Raw genomic sequence first — 22,412 nt, 5'->3', positions numbered from 1 at the left:
CCTTACATAAAGCCAGCCATGGAAAGGAGTAAGATTGATTGGATGAAGACAGCAGGAAAGCAGAGGTTCAGAGGAATGAATGCATCTCTATACACTTATTTGAAATTCTCACCAATGATATACATAAGTATTTTTATCCTTATTTTATGTTTACTTATTATTTATGTTCGAAAACTCCATAACTATTTTATATCCGTCTGACTGAGATTTACAAGGTGACCATAGCTTGCTTCAAGCCGACAATCTCCGTGGGATCGACCCTTACTCACGTAAGGTTTATTACTTGGATGACCCAGTGCACTTGCTGGTTAGTTGTATCGAAGTTGTGAATGAAAAACGATTTATTAAGACGTGCGCACAGAATTTTTGGCGCCGTTGCCTGAGATAACAATTTCGTGCACCAAGTTTTTGGCGCCGTTGCCGGGGATTGTTCGAGTTTGGACAACTGATGGTTTATCTTGTTGCTCAGATTAGGTAATTTTCTTTTTGTTTTATTTTCAAAAATTTTTCAAAAATTTTTCAGAAATTTTTCTTTTGTTTTTGAAAAAAAAATTATTTTCAAAAATTTTTCAAAAATCTTTCAAAAATTTCTCATCTGTTTTCGAAAATTATTCTAAAATTTTTTAAGAATGAATTCTAGTGTTTCATGAAGCATGTTGAAGCCTGATTGGCTGTAAAGCCATGTCTAAATTTATTTGGACTGAGGCCTCTACATGTTAGAGAATTGCTTGTACTGCTAAAGCTTGGCTGGCTATTAAGCCATGTCTAACCCTTTGATTGGAGCTTTGGGCTAATATTGAAAGATTCATGGAATTCTTCTTAAAGATTTTGGATTTCTTATTTTCTTTTTCCTACATGTTTTTCGAAAATAATACACAAAAATCCAAAAAAAAATTAATAAAATCATAAAAATAAAAAAAATATTTTGTATTTCTTGTTTGAGTCTTGAGTCAATTTCAAGTTTGGTGTCAATTGCATATTCATCTTGCATTTTTCGAAAAATTCATGCATTCATAGTGTTCTTCATGATCTTCAAGTTGTTCTTGGTAAGTCTTCTTGTTTGATCTTGATGTTTTCATGTTTTGTGTCTTTCCTTGTTTTTCATATGCATTCTTGCATCCATAGAGTCTAAACATGAAAGATTTCTAAGTTTGGTGTCTTACATGTTTTCCTTGCATCAAAAATTTTTCAAAAATAAGTTCTTGGTGTTCATCTTGACATTCAAAGTGTTCTTAGTGTTCATCTTGACATTCATAGTGTTCTTGCATGCATTCATTGTTTTGATCCATAATTTCTATGCATTGCATCATTTTTCATGTTTTTCTCTTTCATCATAAAAGATTCAAAAAAAAATATCTTTCCCTTTTTCTTCTCATAAATTTCGAAAATTTGGATTGACTTTTTCAAAAATTTTTAAAATCTAGTTGTTTTTATGAGTCAAATCAAATTTTCAATTTAAAAATCTTATCTTTTTCAAAATCTTTTTCAAAAATCAAATCTTTTTCATTTTTCTTAGTTATTTTCGAAAATTTTAAAAATATTTTTCAAAAATCTTTTTCTTATCTTTATCTCCTAATTTTTGAAAATAACATCATCAATTAATGTTTTGATTCAAAAATTTCAAGTTTGTTACTTACTTGTTAAGAAAGATTCAAACTTTAAGTTCTAGAATCATATCTTGTGATTTCTTGTGAATCAAGTCATTAATTGTGATTTTAAAAATCAAATCTTTTTCAAAACTAATTTCAATCGTATCTTTTCAAAAATATCTCTTTATCTTTTTCAAAATTTGATTTTAAAATATCTTTTCTAACTTCTTATCTTCTTATCTTTTCAAAATTGATTTTCAAATTTGTTTCAACTAACTAACTAACTTTTTGTTTGTTTCTTATCTTTTTCAAAACTACCTAACTAACTCTCTCTCTCTAATTTTTGAAAATCCTTTCCCTCTTTTTCAAAATTTCTTTTTAATTAATTAATTATTTTAATTTTTTATTTTAATTTTCGAAAATTACTAACCTTTTTCAAAAACTAATTTCGAAAATCACTAACTCTATTTCAAAAATTATTTTTGAAAATCCTCTTTCTCTCTCATCTCCTTCTATTTATTTATTCATCTACTAACACTTCATCTCACCAAAAATATGAACCCTCTCTCTCTGAGTTCAGATTTCCTCTTCTTCTTTTCTTCTACTCACATAAGGGAACCTCTATGCTTGGGCAAAAAGGAAATCTATTATTATTATTTTTCTGTCCCCTCTTTTTCATATGAGCAGGAGCAAGGACAAGAACATTCTTGTTGAAGCAGATCCAGAACCTGAAAAGACTCTGAAAAGGAAACTAAGAGAGGCTAAATTACAACAATCCAGCAAGCACCTTTTAGAAATTTTCGAAAAAGAAGAGGAGATGGCAGCCGAAAATAATAATAATGGAAGGAGGATGCTTGGTGACTTTACTGCGCCTAATTCCAATTTACATGGAAGAAGCATCTCCATTCCTGCCATTGGAGCAAACAATTTTGAGCTTAAACCTCAATTAGTTTCTCTGTTGCAGCAGAACTGCAAGTTTCATGGACTTTCATCTGAAGATCCTTTTCAGTTCTTAACTGAATTCTTGCAGATATGTGATACTGTTAAGACTAATGGAGTAGATTCTGAAGTCTACAGGCTCATGCTTTTCTCTTTTGCTGTGAGAGACAGAGCTAGAATATGGTTGGACTCTCAACCTAAGGATAGCCTGAACTCTTGGGATAAGCTGGTCAAGGCTTTCTTAGCCAAGTTCTTTCCTCCTCAAAAGCTGAGTAAGCTTAGAGTGGATGTTCAGACCTTTAGACAGAAAGAAGGTGAATCCCTCTATGAAGCTTGGGAGAGATACAAAGAACTGACCAAAAAGTGTCCTTCTGACATGCTTTCAGAATGGACCATCCTAGACATATTCTATGATGGTCTGTCTGAATTAGCTAAAATGTCATTGGATACCTCTGCAGGTGGATCCATTCACTTAAAGAAAATGCCTGCAGAAGCTCAAGAACTCATTGACATGGTTGCTAATAACCAGTTCATGTACACTTCTGAGAGGAATACTGTGAGTAATGGGACGCCTATGAAGAAGGGAGTTCTTGAAATTGATACTCTGAATGCCATATTGGCTCAGAATAAAATATTGGCTCAGCAAGTCAATATGATTTCTCAGAGTCTGAACGGAATGCAAGCTGCATCCAACAGTACTCAAGAGGCATCTTCTGAAGAAGAAGCTTATGATCCTGAAAACCCTGCAATAGCAGAGGTGAATTACATGGGTGAACCTTATGGAAACACCTATAACCCCTCATGGAGAAATCACCCAAATCTCTCATGGAAGGATCAACAAAAGCCTCAACAAGGCTTTAATAATGGTGGAAGAAATAGGTTTAACAATAGTAAACCTTTTCCATCATCCACTCAGCAACAGACAGATAACTCTGAACAAAATACCTCTAATTTAGCAAACTTAGTCTCTGTTCTATCTAAGGCCACTGTAAGTTTCATGAATGAAACAAGGTCCTCCATTAGAAATTTGGAGGCACAAGTGGGCCAGCTGAGTAAAAGGATCACTGAAATCCCTCCTAGTACTCTCCCAAGCAATACAGAAGAAAATCCAAAAGGAGAGTGCAAGGCCATTGACATAGTCAACACGGCCGAACCTGGAGAGGAAGGGGAGGACGTAAATCCCAGTGAGGAAGACCTCCTGGGACGTCCAGTGATCAATAAGGAGTTTCCCTTTGAGGAACCAAAGGAATCTAAGACTCATCTAAAGACCATAGAGATTCCATTGAACCTCCTTATGCCCTTCATGAGCTCTGACGAGTATTCATCTTCTGAAGAGAATGAGGATGTTACTGAAGAGCAAGTTACCAAGTACCTTGGTGCAATCATGAAGCTGAATGCCAAATTATTTGGTATTGAGACTTGGGAAAATGAACCTCCCTTGTTCACCAATGAACTAAGTGATCTGGATCAACTGACATTGCCTCAGAAGAAACAGGATCCTGGAAAGTTCGTAATACCTTGTACCATAGGTAACATGATCTTTGAAAAGGCTCTATGTGACCTTGGTTCAGGGATAAAGCTCATGCCTCTCTCTGTAATAGAGAAACTGGGAATCTTTGGGGTGCAAGCTACTAAAATTTCATTAGAGATGGCAGACAATTCAAGAAAACAGGCTAATGGACAAGTAGAGGACGTGTTAGTAAAGGTTGAAGGCCTTACATCCCTGCTGATTTCATAATCCTTGATACTGGGAAGGATGAGGATGAATCCATCATCCTTGGAAGAACCTTCCTAGCCACAGCAAGAGCTGTGATTGATGTTGACAGAGGTGAATTAGTCCTTCAAGTGAATGAGGACTCCCTTGTGTTTACAACTCAAGGTTACCCTTCTGTAAACATGGAAAAGAGGCACAGTAAGCTTCTCTCAAAACAGAGTCAACCAGAGCCCCCACAGTCAAACTCTAAGTTTGGTGTTGGGAGGCCACAACCAAACTCTAAGTTTGGTGTTGAACTCCTATATCCAAACTCTAAGTTTGGTGTTGGGAAGTCTCAACAATGCTCTGAACATCTGTGAGGCTCCATGAGAACCCATTGTCAAGCTATTGACATTAAAGAAGCGCTTGTTGGGAGGCAACCCAATTTTTATTTATCTAATTTTATTTTTCTTGTTCCTTCATGTTTTATTAGGTTCATGATCATGTGGAGTCACAAAATAAATATAAAAATTGAAAACGGAATCAAAAATAGCAGAAGAAAAATCACACCCTGGAGGAAGACCTTACTGGCATTTAAACGCCAGTAAAAAGCATCTGGCTGGCGTTCAACGCCAGAACAGAGCATGGTTCTGGCGCTGAACGCCCAAAATGGGCAACATCTGGGCGTTTGAACGCCAAAATTGCACCCTGGAGAAGAGCTGGCGCTGAACGCCCAGAACAAGCATGGTTCTAGCGTTCAACGCCAGAAATGGGCAACAAATGGGCGTTCAACGCCCAGAACAAGCACCAATCTGGCACTGAACGCCCAGAGTTGTGTGCAAGGGCATTTTGCATGCCTAATTTGGTGCAAGGTTGTAAATCCTTGAACACCTCAGGATCTGTGGACCCCACAGGATCACCTCAGGATCTGTGGACCCCACAGGATCCCCACCTACCTCCACTCACTTCTTCTCACCCCTCTTTCACACAATCCCATAAACATTCTTCCCCAAAACTCTTCACCAATCACCTCAATCTCTCTTCCCTATAACCACTTCACCACTCACATCCATCCACTCTTCCCCATAAACCTACCTCATAAACCCCACCTACCTTCAAAATTCAAAATCAATTAACCACCCAAAACCCACCCTTATGGCCGAACCTTACCCCCCCTCCCTTCCCTATATAAAGCCCTCCATTCTTCTTTATTTTCACACAACACAACCCTTTCTTCCCCTTCTTGGCCGAATACACCCCTCTCCTCCATATTTTCTTCTTCTTCTTCATCTATTCTTTCTTCTCTTGCTCGAGGGTGAGCAATATTCTAAGTTTGGTGTGGTAAAAGCATAAGCTTTTTGTTTTTCCATTACTATTGATGGCACCCAAGACCGGAGAATCCTCTAGAAAAAGGAAAGGGAAGACAAAAGCTTCCACCTCTGAGTCATGGGAGATGGAAAGATTCATCTCCAAAGCTCATCAAGACCACTTCTATGATGTTGTGGTCAAGAAGAAGGTGATCCCCGGGGTCCCTTTCAAGCTCAAGAAGAATGAGTATCCAGAGATCCGACATGAAATCCAAAGAAGAGGTTGGGAAGTTCTAACAAACCCCGTCCAACAAGTCGGCATCCTAATGGTTCAAGAGTTCTATGCCAATGCATGGATCACTAGAAACCATGATCAAAGTAAGAACCCAAACCCAAAGAATTATATTACAATGGTTCGGGGGAAATACTTAGATTTTAGTCCGAAAAATGTGAGGTTGGCGTTTAACTTGCCTATGATGCAAGGAGATGCACTCCCCTACACTAGAAGGGTCAACTTTAATCAAAGGTTGGACCAAGTCTTCATGGACATATGTGTGGAAGGAGCTCAATGGAAGATTGACTCCAAAGGCAAGCTGGTTCAATTAAGAAGTCTGGACCTCAAGCCTGTAGCTAGAGGATGGTTGGAGTTCATCCAATGCTCCATCATCCCCACTAGCAACCAATCTGAAGTTACTGTGGATCGGGCCATCATGATTCACAGTATCATGATTGGAGAGGAAGTAGAAGTTCATGAAGTCATCTCCCTTGAACTCTACAAAATAGCCGAAAAGTCCTCTCCCTGGGCAAGGCTAGTTTTCCTCATCTTATTTGCCATCTATGTTACTCAGCTGGAGCTTTCATAGAAGGAGACATTCCCATTGAGAAAGAGAAGCCCATCACTAAGAAAAGGATGGAGCAAGCAAAAGAGCCCATTCATGGATCTCAAGAGACGCATGAAGCTCATCACCATGAGATCCCGGAGATGCCTCAAATGCATTTTCCTCCATAAAACTATTGGGAGCAAATCAACACCTCCCTAGGAGAATTAAGTTCCAACATGGGACAATTAAGGGTGGAACATCAAGAGCACTCCATCATCCTTCATGAAATAAGAGAAGATCAAAAAGCAATGAGGGAGGAGCAACAAAGACAAGGAAGAGACATAGAAGAGCTCAAGGACATCATTGGTTCCTCAAAAAGGAAATGCCACCATCACTAAGGTGGACTCATTCCTTGTTCTTACATTCTCTGTTTTTCGCTTTCTCTATGTTAAGTGCTTATCCATGTTTGTGTCTTATTACATGATCATTAGTATTTAGTAACTATCTCTTAAAGTTATGAATGACCTATAAATCCATCACCTCTCTTAAATGAAAAATGTTTTAATTCAAAAGAACAAGAAGTACATGAGTTTCGAATTTATCCTTGAACTTAGTTTGATTATATTGATGTGGTGACAATACTTTTTATTTTCTGAATGAATGCTTGAACAGTGCATATGTCTTTTGAAGTTGTTGTTTAAGAATGTTAAATATGTTGGCTCTTGAAAGAATGATGACAAGGAGACATGTTATTTGATAATCTGAAAAATCATAAAAATGATTCTTGAAGCAAGAAAAAGCAGCAAAGAACAAAGCTTGCAGAAAAAAAAATAGAAAAAAAAAAAGAGAAAAAGCAAGCAGAAAAAGCCAAAAGCTCTTAAAACCAAGAGGCAAGAGCAAAAAGCCAATAACCCTTAAAACCAAAAGGCAAGGGTAAATAAAAAGGATCCCAAGGCATTGAGCATCAATGGAATAAAATCCTGGCCTAAGCGGCTAAACCAAGCTGTCCCTAACCATGTGCTTGTGGCATGAAGGTGTCAAGTGAAACCTTGTGACTGAGCGGTTAAAGTCAAGGTCCAAAGCAAAAAAAAAGAGTGTGCTTAAGAACCCTGGACACCTCTAATTGGGGACTTTAGTAAAGTTGAGTCACAATCTGAAAAGGTTCACCCAATTATGTGTCTGTGGCATTTATGTATCCGGTGGTAATACTGGAAAACAAAGTGCTTAGGGCCACGACCAAGACTCATAAAATAGCTGTGTTCAAGAATCATCATACTGAACTAGGAGAATCAATAACACTATCTGAACTCTGAGTTCCTATAGATGCCAATCATTCTGAACTTCAATGGATAAAGTGAGATGCCAAAACTATTCAAGAGGCAAAAAGCTACAAGTCCTGCTCATTTAATTGGAGCTATGTTTCATTGATAGTTTGGAATTTATAGTATATTCTCTTCTTTTTATCCTACTTGATTTTCAGTTGCTTGGGGACAAGCAACAATTTAAGTTTGGTGTTGTGATGAGCGGATAATTTATACGCTTTTTGGCATTGTTTTTAGTATGTTTTTAGTAGAATCTAGTTACTTTTAGAGATGTTTTCATTAGTTTTTATGTTAAATTCACATTTCTGGACTTTACTATGAGTTTGTGTGTTTTTCTATGATTTCAGGTATTTTCTGGCTGAAATTGAGGGACTTGAGCAAAAATCAGATTCAGAGGTTGAAGAAGGACTGCTGATGCTGTTGGATTCTGACCTCCCTGCACTCAAAGTGGATTTTCTGGAATTACAGAACTCAAAATGGCGCGCTTCCAATTGCGTTGAAAAGTAGACATCCAGGGATTTCCAGCAATATATAATAGTCCATACTTTGGCCGATTTTAGATGACGTAAAAGGGCGTTGAACGCCAGTTCTACGCTGCTGTCTGGAGTTAAACGCCAGAAATACGTCACAAACCAAAGTTGAACGCCAGAAATACGTTACAACCTGGCGTTCAACTCCAGAAAGAGCCTCTGCACGTGTAACATTCAAGCTCAGCCCAAGCACACACCAAGTGGGCCCCGGAAGTGGATTTATGCATCAATTACTTACTTCTGTAAACCCTAGTAACTAGTTTAGTATAAATAGGACTTTTTACTATTGTATTAGACATCTTTGGATTATCTTTTGATCCTTGGATCATCTTTGGACGCCTGGTTCTTAGATGATGGGGGCTGGCCATTCGGCCATGCCTGGACCTTTCACTTATGTATTTTCAACGGTAGAGTTTCTACACTCCATAGATTAAGGTGTGGAGCTCTGCTGTTCCTCAAAGATTAATGCAAAGTACTACTGTTTTTCTATTCAATTCAACTTATTCCGCTTCTAAGATATTCATTCGCACTTCAACCTGAATGTGATGAACGTGACAATCATCATCATTCCCTATGAACACGTGCCTGACAACCACTTCCGTTCTACCTTAGATTGAATGGGTATCTCTTGGATCTCTTAATCAGAATCTTCGTGGTGTAAGCTAGATTGATGGCGGTATTCATGAGAGTCCGGAACGTCTAAACCTTGTCTGTGGAATTTCGAGTAGGACTCTGGGATTGAATGACTGTGACGAACTTCAAACTCGCGAGTGCTGGGCGTAGTGACAGACGCAAAAGGAGGGTGAATCCTATTCCAGTATGATCGAGAACCTCAGATGATTAGCCGTGCTGTGACAGAGCATTTGGACCATTTTCACAAGAGGATAGGATGCAGCCATTGACAAGGGTGATGCCTCCAGACGATTAGCCATGCAGTGACAGCGCATCGGGCCATTTTCCAGAGAGGATTAAAAGTAGCCATTGACAACGGTGATGTCCTTACAAAAAGCCAGCCATGGAAAGGAGTAAGATTGATTGGATGAAGACAGCAGGAAAGCAGAGGTTCAGAGGAACGAATGTATCTCTATACGCTTATCTAAAATTCTCACCAATGATATACAGAATTTTTTGCGTCGTTGCCTGAGATCACAATTTCGTGCACCACTACTCATGCCTTGCTTTAGCTACATGAATTAGTTTCTTGCATCTTAAGATTTCTTGTTTGGTTAAGTCTTTTAGTTTAAATCCTTGCTCATGACTTGCAACCTCGGAATTCTAACCAATGTTGAAGCACATATTTGCCCATTCCTTGTGAGACGACCCGGAGCTTAAATACTTCGGTTAATTCTTATTTGGGGTTTATTACTTGTGACAACCAATATTTTTGCATGTGAGGATTCTTTGTTGGCTTATAACTATACTTGCAACGAGATTTTATTTGTGAAATTCTAAACCGTACAAGAAACCAAGCATCAGTGTGCATCAATCTCAGCATCCCAAATCCTTGTTTCTTCATGAGTTTTCCACTTACATGCTTTTTCTCTCCATCCCTTTGATCCATTCCTAGCCTTATCAATCCTGGAATCACTAGCAAACATATCAAGGCATCTAGTGGAATCAAAGGTGAATCAAAATTAGCAATTAAGGGCCTAAAAAGCATGTTTTTATAATTAAGCACAAATTAGGAGACAATCATAAAACCATGCTATTTCATTGAATAAATGTGGGTAAAAGGTCATAAACTCTCCTAAATTAAGCACAAGATAAACCCTAAAAATGGCATTTATCAACCTTCCCACACTTAAACCATAGCATGTCCTCATGCTAAATCAAGAAGGAAACAAAGGGTATCAACATTTATTCAATAAAAACTAACTAAATACAATCTACCTATATGCAACTATCTAAATGAATGCAATTGCTTGGTTAAAACAAATCAATTCCCAAGAAAGCCAAGTACAAGGGCTACAGGTATTACAACCAAGTCAACCACAATTGAGTTGAGTTAGTAAAGATTTTACAAACTTGCAAGAAAAGTGATGATCATAGGTTTAAACATGTAAATGAGCAATCAAATCCTCACCGGAAGTGTTTGCACTCTAGTCGCTCAAGTGTTTAGGGTCGAGTCACTCAATTCTCCCCTAATCATGCTTTCCAAGATTTGTTTTTCTTCTAACAATCAACAAATATTTCATGCATGCATACAAGTATCATGAGGTCTTTTCATAGGTTATAATGGGGCTAGGGTCAAGGTAGGATGCTTATTTGGTCAAGTGAGCTTGAGATTTGAATCTTTGATCAACTTAAACTTTCCACCTAACCTATAGCAACTTATACAATTCAAGGCTAGCCTAACTACACATTCTTCACTTTTTCACATATTCATGTATTTTCTTTTCACTTCACAACACATATGCATTGATCTTTATTGAACTTTACTTTGGGGCATTTTGTCCCTTTTTTATTGCTTTTCTTTTTTCTTTTTCTTTCTTTTTCTATTTTTTTCTTTTGATATATGTTTTCTTCTTTTTGTTTTCTCATTTTTTTCTTCTTTTTGTTTTCTTTTTGCAATAAAGTAGACAATGCATATGGTTTTACATTTTATTAACACATGAGCATGTACCCAATTCCCAATATTTTCAACAAAAATATAAAACACTCTTTTTATCCCAAACAATGTTCCCAAATCTCCTCAAACTTGAATAATAAACACTCTCACTAGCCTAAGCTAATAAAAGATCCAAATAAAGGACATTTATTATTTTTCACTTTAGGCTTGTAATGTGCTAAAATGAAGAATAAGTGGGTTAAGCGTAGGCTCAAAGTTGGCTAACAATGGGAGATAAAAGGTAAGGCTATTTGGGTAAGTGAGCTAAATAAAATGATGGTCTCAATCATATAAGTGCATGAATACAAGGAATAATGGACATAAAGAATTAAACAAATCAAAGATCACAATCATAGAAAGAGAATAATGCACACAAGAAGGAAAATAAGTGGTTATATGATGTAACCACATCATTAGGCTCAAATATCACATGCTTGTATGTTCTTAGCTCAAAAATCATGTTCCACAAGATATATATAATTCAAGCAAGTTCAATGAAAGATTTTTACTCAAATAAATCGCAGTGCCCTATAGATAAAATCCTTGGAAAATCTCATTATTTTGACTAAGCTTATTGTGTATACATATGCAAAAATAAGAAAACACGAGTAAAAATCCTAAAAACCTAGAATGAAAGGCAAAAGTGTTAGGATTAGAAACTTTTCATCCAAGAGCGTTGAAAGGTCTGACGACCTCCCTACACTTAAAAGTTTGCACCGTCCTCGGTGGACTCAAAGATGAGCCAGGGGGTTCGACGACTTTCCGGATTGCTACCTTCAGCTGGTAGGTGAATCGATGCTGCGTGTTCTTTCTTCCACTTCCATGGTTGCTTATAATGACTCATCCTAAAAGTAGAAGGCATGATAGTAAGAAAAGTAAATGCAAAAGCACAGAAGCAGAAATTGTTGGAATGAGGTAGAAACCACTAGAATTGAGTGAGTGAATTAGTGTGACATTAATGACAAATAGGTGTGTGAATTCTAAGATGCATGCGGTCTAGAACACACACTAGCATGAAAAGCGATGTTGCCAAAGAAGCATGTATTTTACTCATTCTAGTGTGCTTGAAATTCTTTAAACTTGTAGGTGAAGATAACCAAACAAGCAATAAAGAAGCATGAAAGCAGTCAAGCTAAAAACATATGGATGCATATGATTAAGAAGCACAATGTATTGAGATAAATGCACAACATCCATCAATTAATTGCCTAATCAAAGAAAATATTCAAATCACATGGTGGCCAAATCATGCAATTCAAAAGAATTAGAAAGCTTGAAGGCAATGCTATATGTACTTGGTATTCACAACATTAAGCATGAAAATTTAAAAACCAAGCAATAAGTCCTGATCTCAACAATAGCATCCAACAATGAACATCCAAAAACAATCATGCTAAAGTAGCATTTAGTTAATAATAAGCAGCAATGTATAGTAAACAAAATCAATAATCCAACACTTATAATGGAAAAGAGAAAATGAAATGAGAACGTAAACTAATTAACTACTAACTAAATGGTTATAAATGGTGTTTGGAAGTGTTGGATGAAGGGTAGGAGAAGGGGAGAAGAAGAAGAAGGAAAGAAATGGGAAGAAGAGAAGAAAAGAGGTGTGTGAAAGAAGAGCATCCACGCGTACGCGTATGTCATGCGTGCGCGTGGATTGAGGTGAAATGGATGCGACGTGTACGCATGGGTCACGCGTACGTGTGCATTGCAAACCAGAGAGGGGACGCGCATGCGTCTTTCACGCTTACGCGTGGGTTGAGTTTTGTGCCTCAGGCACAACGTTCGCACAGTGCAGGCGCAACTCTCGGGTTTTTGGCTGGGAGGTGAAAATTTGGTATCCACGCGTACGCGTGCATGACGCATGAACGTGGATGGTCGAAGATGCTTGGGGAACGCGTACGCGTGAGGTGTGCGTACGCGTGGATGGCGCTCTGTTTTTCAAAATTTTTTATGTTTTTGCACCAAACCAAGCCTTCCAAACCTCCAAACAGCTACCAAAACACCATAAAACCTTATTTAACATGTTAAACTACCAAATAAACTCAAAAAACTAAACAAAACATGAATTTAAACTAATCCTACCAATATGTACATAAGAGAAAAATGAAAGATTTTACCATGGTGGCGTGTCTCCCACCTAGCACTTTTGTTTATTGTCCTTAAGTTGGACTTATGGGGAGCTCCTCATCAAGGTGGCTTGTGCTTTAATTCTTCTTGGAATTCCCACCAATTCTTGGTTCTTAGTGCACGGAATTGTGATCACACTTTTCACAGCTTCGGTACAACTAACCAGCAAGTGCACTAGGTTGTCCAAGTAATACCTTACGTGAGTAAGGGTCGATCCCACGGAGATTGCCGGCTTGAAGCAAGCTATGGTTCTTCCTGTAAATCTTAGTCAGGAGGTTCAAATGATATGAATGATTTTGTTTATGAAAAGTAAATAACATGAAATGAATGATACTTGTGATTCTGTAATGAGGAGCAGGTTGAGGTTCTGAAGATGCTCTGTCGTCTGAATCTCTGCTTTTCTACTGTCCTTTTCCCCAAACACGCATGGCTTCTTCTATGGCCGGCTGTATGTTGGTGGATCACCATTGTCAATGGCTACCATCCTTCCTCTCAATGAAAATGGTCCAGCCACGGCTTCTGTACGGCTAATCATGTGTCGGATCTCTCGTCTCGGATGAAAAATACCAGGCACAGCTACCGCACGGCTAATCATCTGTCGGTTCTCTCTCATGTCGGAATAAGACCTCTCTGTCCTTTTGCACACTGTCACTGCACCCAACATTTGTGAGTTTGAAGCTCGTTTGTTCTAGCCTTCACAACAGAGGTTCTGATCTCATGGGTTTGAATGCTCTGTTGTCAGGAGATGCAAGTCAAACTCGTGGATTAGAAACCCAAGAGATATGCACTCAAGCTGTCGCCCAATGACTACGTTGAGCTCAGATAGAACGGGAGTGGTTGTTAAGCACGCGTTCATAAATTTAAGAATGATGATGGGTGTCACGGATCATCATATTCTTTATATTGAAGTACGAGTGAGTATCTTGGAACAGAATCAAGCGTGATCGAATAGAAAATAATAGTAATTGCATTAATCCATTGAGACACAGCAGAGCTCCTCACCTCCACCTATGGGGTTTAGAGACTCATGCCGTAGAAGATAAAATATGAGATGTAAAATGTCATCCCTCCAAAATGAATCTCTAAAAGTAGTTTTTATATTAAACTAGTAACTTAGGTTTACAGAAAATGAGTAACTAAGTGCAGATAGTGCAGAAATCCACTTTCGGGGCCTACTTGGGGAGTGTTTAGGCTAAGATTTGAAGCTTTCACATGCATAGGCCATTCTTGGAGTTAAACGCCAGCTTGGGTGCCAGTTCCGGCATTTTACACCAGAAAAGGGTCTCTGGCTGGTGTTTAACGTCAGTTTGGGCCATCAAATCTCGGGCAAAGTATGGAATATTATACATTTTTATAGCTTTCAAGCCCAATTGAGAACAACGCTAATTGGAATTCTGTAGCTCCAGAAAAATGTGTTTGAGTGCAGGGAGGTCAGAATCCAACAGCATCTGCAGTCCTTTCTCAGCCTCTAAATCAGATTTTTGCTCAGGTCCCTCAATTTCAGCCAGAAAATACCTGAAATTTTAGAAAAACCAACAAACTCATAGTAAAGTTCAGAAATGTTATTTTTTCATAAAAACTAATAAAAATATACTAAAAAGTAACTAAAACATACTAAAAACTATATAAAAACAATGCCAAAAAGGGTATAAAATATCCGCTCATCACAACACCAAACTTAAAATGTTGCTTGTCCTCAAGCAACCAAAAACAAAATAGGATAAAAGAAGAGAATATATAATAAATTTCAAAATTATCAATGAAGCTTAGTCTCAATTAGATGAGCGGGAATAATAGCTTTTTGCTTCTGAATAGTTTTGGCATCTCACTCTCCAATGGAGTTCAGAATTGTTGGCCTCTTTAGGAACTCAGAAATTTAGATAATGTTATTAATTTTCCTAGTTAAGTTCTTTTTTATTCTTGAACACAGCTACTTTATGAGTCTTGGCCGTGACCCTTAGCATTTTGTTTTCCAGTATTACCACTGGATACATAAATGCCACGAACACATAACTGGGTGAACCTTTTCAGATTGTGACTCAGCTTTGCTAGAGTCCCCAGTTAGAGGTGCCCAGAGTTCTTAAGCACACTCTTTTGCTTTGGATCACGACTTTTACTACTCAGTCTCAAGCTTTTCACTTGGACCTTCATGATACAAGCACATGGTTAGGGACAACTTGATTTAGCCGCTTAGGCCAGGATTTTATTCCTTTGGGCCCTCCTATCTATTAATGCTCAAAGCCTTGGATCCTTTTACCCTTGCCTTTTAGTTTAAAGGGTTATTGGCTTTTTGCTCATGCCTTTTAGTTTAAAGAGCTATTGGTTTTTTCTGCTTGCTTTTTCTTTTTTTCCTTTCTTTTTTGCATTTTTTTCCGCAAGCTTTTGCTTTTTCACTGCTTTTTCTTGCTTCAAGAATCAATTTTATGATTTTTCAGATCACGAATAACATGTCTCCTTTTTCATTATTCTTTCAAGAGCCAACTTTTCTTAATTCCAATTTCAAATATGCATTGTTTAAGCATACATTCAGAAAATAAAAAGTATTGCCACCACATTAAAATAATTAAACTATCTTCAAGATAAAATTTAAAATTCATGTACTTTTTTTCTTTTGCAAATAAAAGTATTTTTCATTTAAGAAAGGTGAGAGATTCATGGAATCATTCATAGCTTTAAGGCATAGACTCTAAACACTAATGATCATGTAATAAAAACAAGACTTAGACAAAAAATAAACATAAAAATAGACAAATAACAATAAAAGCAAGGGAATTAAGGAGCGGGTCCACCTTAGTGACGGCGGCTACTTCTTCCTCTTGATGGTCCACTGGAGTGCTTAAGCTCCTCTAGTTTGCTCCATCCTCTTTCTTAGTGATGGGCTTCGGTGATGAATTTCTCCATCTCCCAAGGTTCGGAGGCGGAAGCAATTGCCTTCCCTTTCCTCTTTCTAGAGGATTCTCTGACTTTGGGTGCCATAAGTGGTAATGGAAAGCAAAAAGCAGAACTTTTTCACACCAAACTTAAAAGCTTTGCTCATCCTCGAGCAAAATAAGATAGAAGGGAGTAGAAGAAGAATGAGGTAATTAATTTTGGAAAAATTGTTAATGTTAAAAAAAATAAAAGGATTTAAAAAGAATTTGAGAAGATATGTGAGTTTGGAAAAAGATATGGACAAGATTTAAAAAGAATTAAAAAAAGAATTAAAAGGAATTGAAAGGGTTATTTATTTTTGAAAATAGAAATTGAAAGATGAACATTTGAAATATTTTTTATGCAAAAAAATTATGAATTAAAACATGAAAAATTGAAAAAAATCGAATTGGAAACAAAATTACCTCCCCTTTGCTGTTCTGGCGTTAAACACCCAGAATGATAGCCATCCTGGCGTTAAATGCAAGAATTTTTTTGTTACTAGGCTTTTTTCTGAATGCCCAAGATGCTACTGTTTCTGGCGTTTAACGCCCAGAATGATAGCCTTACTAGCGTTAAACGCCCAGAATGATAGCCATTCTGGCATTTAATGCCCAAAATGCTCCTTTACTGGCGTTTTGACGCCAGTGAGCTCTTTTTCTCTGTGATTCCTCTGCTTTATGTCCTGAACCTTCATTTCCCTGACTTATTCACTAAAATGCATTAACGAACATGAATAACAAAATTAAATAGACTCATATAATTGTTATAAACATCTAATTTTTTATAATGGCTGGGTTACCTCCCAGCAAGCGCTTCTTTACTATCTTTAGCTGGACTTTACTGAGCTTTTAATTTAGTCTCAGTTTTGAGCACTGTTCATACCCAGGGTCGAGCTGTCCGAACGGGGATGTTCAGTAGCGAAGCGACCGACTTGTTCAGGTCAAGCGGATCGACTTCTTTATGAAGAAGTTGGCAAAATCGACAGCAAAGCCCAATAAAAGGGCCCAAATAGAGGAACACGACCCAGAATCAAAAGGCAATCCCAGCCTATAGAGATAAAGGCGGTTCCCTTGAAGATAAGCTGACTTCACTCAAGATAAGATAAGATAAGATAAGATAACTAACTTATCTAATCAGAAAGATCAGCCCACACTACTATAAATACGCTGGAGCACCCAGGTATAACTCATATACTGATTCTACATAAAAACCTGCTTAATACCCGTGCTAACTTAGGCATCGGAGTCTCTTGCAGGTACCCCCCACCCTCCGGTGGCCAAGGATCAGCAGTGCAGTAAGTCCAACAAGTCGGACCCAACAGCTCCGGCCGTCATTAGCCAGCCGGACTCGTTATCTCTGACCAGTACAGAAGATCTCATCCGAGATCGACCTCCAGTTTCAGGTAACCCTCGGAACTTTGGCGCCGTTGCCGGGGAACCTGGAAGTCATCCCAAAACCATGGCGGACGGCCATGACAACGACCACGATTCAGATCTGGAAAACAGAACGCCGCACAAGAACGCGAACACTACGCTAAAGGATACCCCGGAATCCAACGGAGACCAAAACTCACCAAATCCGGGAGCCATGGAAGCACTCCAAGATCGATTAAAGCAGCTAGAGAAAGAAACCCAGCAACAACGGGAGATCGGAAAAGATCTACAAAGAGAAGTACGACGACGTCGAGAACTAGAAGAAAAACTACAGCAATTAGAAGCCGACCTCAAAACAAAAGCTCATCGGACCACACCTGAAGAAAAATCGCGCAAAGAACAGGACCCATTCACCAGGGAAATCATGAAGACCAAAATTCCAAAGGACTTCAAGCTTCCGATTATGGTTTTGTACGATGGCACTACAGATCCCAACCATCATCTTAGCAATTTCAGAAGCAGGATGTACCTTACCGATGCCTCGGATGCCGTTCGCTGCAAAGCTTTCCCAACAACTCTCACAAAAACGGCGATCAGATGGTTCGACAACTTACCTCCGAGGTCCATCTCAAACTTCGATGATCTGGCCAAAAAGTTCCTGGCCAGATTCTCTGTCCAGAAGGATAAGGCCAAGCACGCACCCAGCTTACTAGGGATCAAGCAAGGAGATCGGGAAAGCCTCCGCAACTACATGGAAAGATTCAACAAAACATGCATGGACATACAAAGTTTACCAACAGAGGCCGCCATCATGGGGCTTATCAATGGCTTACGAGAAGGATCTTTCAGCCAATCCATATCAAAACAGTATCCCACCTCCTTGGACGAAGTACAGGAGAGAGCAGAAAAATACATCAACATGGAAGAAAACGCTCGGTTGGGAGAAACCTCAAAATCTAGAGCCTCCTACCAAGACAATGACAAGGACTCCAAAAGAAAAGAAGATCGACAGGGTGAGAAAATCAAAAAGTACCACAACTACACTCCTCTCAAAGTATCCCTGGTCGACATATACAAAGAAGTTTGCCATACTGAGAAAATCCCCCCAGCGCGACCACTCAAAGGCAAAAGGGGAGGAGGAAATCAGAAGGAGTATTGTGACTACCATCGAATTCGGGGACACTCTACCAACGAATGTTTCGATTTGAAAAACATCATAGAAAAATTGGTAAGAGAAGGAAAATTAGATCGATTTCTGGCCACCCGGGATGATGACCAAAGAAAAAGACGGAGAGACAAAGATGATGGACGAACTGAACGGTCACCTCGGACACCAGAAAGACACGTCCACATGATACATGGCGGATTCGCAGGAAGCGGGATCTCCAAATCATCCCGAAAGAGATACCTTAAAGAAGTATACCACGTTGAGGGAAAGGAGGACGCACCCGACATCCCGGCGATAACATTCACTAAAGAAGACGCATCCGGCATCATCCCGGGACACGACGACCCCATGGTCATCACAATTATACTGGCGAACGCCAATTTACACCGCACACTAGTAGACCAAGAGAGTTCTGCCTACATCTTATTCAAAACAGCCTTCGACAAACTCGGCTTAGACGAAAGGGAACTGAGAGCATACCCGAACAATCTATTTGGACTAGGAGACACTCCGATACAACCGTTGGGATACGTATCGCTACACACTACTTTTGGAAAGGGGAACCAATCTAGGACCCTCAAAATAGACTACATTGTGGTCGACGTAAGTTTAGCCTACAATGCTCTCATAGGACGGACAACACTCAATCGACTCGGAGCAATAGTCTCAACTCCACATCTATGCATGAAATTCCCAACTACAGAGGGGATAGCCACGGTAAAAGCAGATCAAAAGATGGCATGTCGCTGCTATAACGAGAGCTTAAACCTCAAAGGCAGAGGAGAAGAGTTTCATACAATTGAGCTTGGTGGAGCTCAGCGTCGAGAAGAACTCCGTCCGCACCCAGAAGGCGAGATAGAGAAGGTTAAGATTGGAGACACCTTGGATAAAACGACTAATATCGGCACGGTCCTAAGAGGAGAATCAAAAGAATCACTGATACAATTCTTGCGAGATAATGTCGACCTCTTCGCATGGAAAGCCGCAGACATGCCAGGAATAGACCCTAAGTTAATGTGCCACAAGTTAGCGGTCTATCCAGAATCTCGGCCGGTGCAGCAGAAACGAAGAAAACTCGGACCAGAACGATCCCGAGCTGTGGAAGAACAGGTACAAGCGTTATTGGAGGCAGGATTCATAAGAGAAGTCAAGTATCCACTATGGCTAGCCAACGTCGTTTTGGTGAAAAAGTCAAACGGGAAGTGGCGCATGTGTACCGATTACACCGATCTCAACAAAGCCTGCCCAAAAGATCCATATCCACTCCCAAGTATTGACGCTCTGGTAGATGCTTCCTCTGGATATAGGTACCTCTCATTTATGGACGCCTATTCGGGATACAACCAAATCCCCATGTATCCACCAGATCAAGAAAAAACATCGTTCTTAACACCAAAGGCGAACTACTGCTACATCGTGATGCCTTTCGGTCTTAAGAACGCAGGAGCTACTTATCAAAGGCTAATGAATAAAGTCTTCTCAGATCACATCGGGAAAATCATGGAAGTCTATGTGGACGACATGTTGATAAAAACACAGAACGAAAATACATTATTGTCCGACCTGTCCCAAGTATTCGACACTATAAGGAAGCATGACATGCGACTCAACCCCGCAAAATGCACCTTCGCAGTTGAAGCAGGTAAATTCTTGGGTTTCATGCTAACACAAAGGGGAATTGAAGCAAATCCAGACAAATGTCAAGCTATACTCGACATGAAGAGCCTAACCTGTGTCAAAGAGGTACAGCAACTCAACGGGAGATTGGCCGCCCTATCCCGATTTTTAGCAGGAGCTGCGATAAGATCTCTCCCCTTCTATGCTACTTTAAGAAAGGGAAAACAGTTCGAATGGACAACAGAATGTGAACAAGACTTCCAAGACTTCAAGGAGTTCTTAGGACGGCCACCTATCCTATCTCGACCACAAGAAGGAGAACCACTTATATTATATCTCGCAGTAGGAAGCCGGGCGATAGCCTCAGCACTAGTCAGAGAAGACGAAAATGGGCAACAACCCGTCTACTTCATTAGCAAAGCACTACAGGGATCCGAGCTGAACTGCCAGAAAATAGAAAAATTTGCCTATACTCTCGTCCTAACATCTCGATGACTCCGCCCGTACTTTCAGGCTCACACCATTAAGGTTAGAACTAACCAGCCCATAAAAGGAATACTGCAAAAAACAGATTTAGCAGGCAGAATCTTACAATGGGCAGTCGAGTTATCGGAGTTCGACCTCCAATATGAAGCTCGGACGGCCATCAAATCACAGTATCTGGCCGACTTCATCGCAGAATTCACAGAATCCCCGGAAACTCCCGCAGAATGGAATCTCTACGTGGATGGTTCCTCAAATAAAACAAGAAGCGGTGCAGGCGTGATAATAGAAAGCAACCAAGGGACCTAAGTTGAGCTTTCCCTCAAGTTCGGGTTCCCGGCTTCCAATAACCAAGCGGAATATGAAGCACTATTAGCTGGTTTGAAGCTAGCTAAAGAGGTCGGAGCTCAAAAACTCAACATTTACAGCGATTCACAAGTGATCACATCACAAATAATAGGGAGCTACCAAACCAAAGACCCCACCATAAAAAAATATTTAGACAAAACCAAGGAACTAATCGGACAAGTCGGGGAATATAAGATCTGCCACATACCCCGCGAACGAAATGCCCGAGCTGATGCACTCTCAAAACTAGCCAGCACCAAACCAGGGGGCAACAATAGAAGCCTCATCCAGGAAATGTTGCAAAACCCGTCAATCTCGGAAGAAGAACAAGTCCTGGCCATAACAAGTCAGGACCAAGGATGGATGACCCCCATAGTCAAATACCTCAAAGAAGGAACACTCCCCGCAGAAGAAAAGGAGGCAAAAAAAGTTAAAAAGGGAGGCACAATACTACACCATCATAAACAACATCCTGTACAAAAGAGGAATCTCAATACCTTTACTAAAATGCGTGCCGACCTCCAACACAAAGGAAGTGCTAGAAGAAATACATAGCGGCATTTGTGGCAATCGTCTCAGAGCGTGAGCTCTCGCCAAAAAAGTACTCCGGACAGGATTTTATTGGCCAACTCTACAGAAAGAAGCCACAAAATTTGTAAAGACATGTCCACCATGTAAAAAACATGCCAACTTTCACATCGCCCCGCCAGAAGAGTTCATCAGCGTGACTTCACCTTGGCCATTTGCAAAATGGGGACTCGATCTTCTCGGCCCCTTCCCACAAGGATCAGGACAAGTTAAATTTCTCATAGTGGGAGTAGATTACTTCACGAAGTGGATTGAGGCAGAACCCCTAGCCAATGCCACCGCTCAAAGGAGTCAAAAATTCTTATATAGAAACATTGTCACGAGATTCGGGATTCCATATTCGATAACTACAGACAATGGCACTCAATTCACGGATGCAGGCTTCAGAAAACTCGTAGCCGACTTGAATATAAAGCACCAGTACACCTCCGTCGAACATCCACAAGCCAATGGGCAGGCCGAAGCTGCTAACAAAGTCATATTGGCTGGATTAAAACGGAGATTACAAGATGCAAAGGGAGCCTGGGCAGAAGAGCTCCCACAGGTCCTGTGGGCATATCGAACAACGCCACATTCCACCACGAAGGAATCCCCCTTCCGATTAGCATACGGAACAGAGGCGATGATTCCATTAGAGATTGAGGAAGGGTCGCCCAGAGTAGTTCACTACAACGAGGAAGCAAACTTCCAACTTCAAAGAGAGGAGCTCGACTTGTTACCCGAAATCCAAGAAAGAGCTCGGATCAGGGAAGAAGCTCTAAAACGCCGAATGGCTTCCAGATATAATCAAAGGGTAGTGCCGAGAAATTTTACAGAAATTGATCTCATCCTAATCCGAAATGATATCGGAACAACTCGACCAGGAGAGGGAAAGCTGGCAGCAAACTGGAAAGGACCCTACCGAATTGTAGAAGTACTTGGAAAGGGCTACTACAGACTGTCTGAACTCGATGGACGAGAGCTTCCCAGGTCATGGAACG

At 39.7% G+C, this 22,412-nt stretch overlaps 1 non-coding gene across 1 annotated transcript; it reads right to left on the bottom strand.

Moving 5' to 3' along the window:
- Positions 1-2,802: 2,802 nt before the first annotated feature.
- Positions 2,803-2,910, bottom strand: LOC148580668 (small nucleolar RNA R71). The gene has a single exon (XR_015899519.1). It is a non-coding gene; the product is annotated as a small nucleolar RNA R71 (small nucleolar RNA).
- Positions 2,911-22,412: the final 19,502 nt, after the last annotated feature.

Source organism: Arachis ipaensis, chromosome B10 (assembly GCF_059453495.1).
Source record: "Arachis ipaensis isolate K30076 ecotype BB chromosome B10, ASM5945349v1, whole genome shotgun sequence".
NCBI lineage: Eukaryota > Viridiplantae > Streptophyta > Magnoliopsida > Fabales > Fabaceae > Arachis > Arachis ipaensis.
This window is presented reverse-complemented; position numbering and strand designations above follow the sequence as displayed.